This window comes from Camelina sativa, chromosome 14 (assembly GCF_000633955.1).
Source record: "Camelina sativa cultivar DH55 chromosome 14, Cs, whole genome shotgun sequence".
Classification (NCBI taxonomy): domain Eukaryota; kingdom Viridiplantae; phylum Streptophyta; class Magnoliopsida; order Brassicales; family Brassicaceae; genus Camelina; species Camelina sativa.
The window spans coordinates 14,793,991-14,796,007 of NC_025698.1; the positions used below are offsets into that span (position 1 = coordinate 14,793,991).

At 32.3% G+C, this 2,017-nt stretch overlaps 1 long non-coding RNA gene across 1 annotated transcript; it reads left to right on the forward strand.

Moving 5' to 3' along the window:
* Window positions 17–1,074, forward strand: LOC104741518. The gene is made up of 4 exons (XR_760327.1): window positions 17–100; window positions 424–527; window positions 851–927; window positions 1,016–1,074. It is a non-coding gene; the product is annotated as an uncharacterized LOC104741518 (long non-coding RNA).

The window sequence follows — 2,017 nt, forward strand, 5'->3', positions numbered from 1 at the left end:
GGGGGGCAAACATACTGAAGAAAATAAGATTCAAAATCGATTGCACAATAAGATTCAAAATCGATTTCTCTTTGTCAGCCACAAAGCCACAGACACAAAGGTAAACACCTTAAACCCTTCTCCCCGATTTCAAATTGTAATTAATAGATTCAAACTTAAAGCTTCATTTTTTATTGAAACTGTAGCAGTGATTGAGATTGAGATTATAACATAAACTTCATGTTTTTATTCAAGCGTTCTTTAATCTTCATGTTTTTGATAATCTCTGTGTTTGTTTTATTCGTGTGTATGCTAAGAGACTCTTAGTAAGAGTAGTTCTCTGGGTTTCAATGTTTGAGAATTTTTGTTATGAGGCCTGAGAATGACATTATTCCCGTTTGTTTTGGTTATGGTTTTATTTTATGATGGATTCTCAAACATTAGAAACAATGGCGGCTTTAAATGCGGAGAATGAATACATGGAAATGGATGTGGAGACTGATGCTGAAGGAGCAAGTGAATCGCAACCTAATGCTACGGACCATACGGTATTTGACTCTAACAAACGATTAAAGTCTTTTGTTTGGAAAGAGTATAAACCAGTAGGAGTAGGACCAGATGGAAAAAAGAGAGGTTGTTGCATTCATTGTAATAGGAAGCTAATCATTGAAATTAATCAGAAAACATCATCCTTAAAGCGTCATTTAGAGGTCAGGTATTGAATCCTTACAGGAACCGTCTCCTTCCAAAAAATGTTCAAGCCTTGTTATATACTAGAAACTGGTTATGCTGAGTTAGAAGGTAAAAATCCATATTTTTTTTTCATAATTAATTTCCCTTATTTTATTGATTTATATTTTCTAATCACAAGTGACATTGAAGACAACTTTGATGATGGAGTTGAAGGTACTACATCTGTGGCTAGTAGCTCAGGAGTATGAGACCAAGGTAAAAAAAAAAATTAAGATTGTTACTTAAAAATAAAGATTTAATTATGAAATTATGACTGAAATTCCTTTGTTTTGTTGTTGTTTAGATTCCGATAAGGTTTTGGAAGAAAGGAAGAATGAGAAAAAAAAATTGTTGTTGTTTTTGTGACTTTGTTTTTGGTTTTGATATTTATCTATGTTAACAAAACTCTTAAATATATTTGGTATACTTTATCTATATGATATAAGAATATAGATTTTTGAAAATAAAATAAAAATAATAAAATAAAATACATAATATAAATCATATTTGGTACCAAAAAATTAAAGACACAATAATACATAATGTAAAATACAAAATACATCACATAAGACAAAAAAAATTTGGGTACCCACGGGGTTACCCACAAGACTAAAAACCCGTTGGGATTTACCCACAAGTGAAACATGTGGTTTTGTGTGTTGATGGATGATGATAGAGATGATGGATGAACAGGTGGATGCAAGGTGTTTCAATTACCCTTATGTAGTTGTAGCATAAAGGTTGTCAAGCCATAATGAGTGTGATGCAAGCAATCAGGATGTGAATATTTATCTAAGTCAGGCCAATATGATGAATGATTTTTACTAACAACCTAATGATAATTATAAAATGCAGAATGTAAAGCTACTAAGACAGGATACTAAATGCAAAGTAAACAATAGAACAAAGCAATAATGATACTAAACAGAAACAGAAATTATACTAATGCAAGACAAGTAATGAAACATGATTAAACAGAAATGAAATGGATGCAACATAAATGAAACTAGGATGAAACAGGAAGTGAAACAGATATGATGCAGGACATAAACAAGAACTCTGGGATGAGCTCGAGCAAGCACTCGATCGGATGTACGATCGAGTGGGTAGTCGAGTTGACAAGCGAATGAACAGAAACAGAGCAAACAATGAAAACAGAGCAAACAACTAGCAATTAACAATACTCAAATAGGGAAATCAATAAACAAAGAAATGTCCTAAGGATGGATTCATGGGATGGACTCAAGCTATGGTTATCTAAATTGGTCAACAAACCTCAATCAACAATGAGCTATCTCTAGACAAT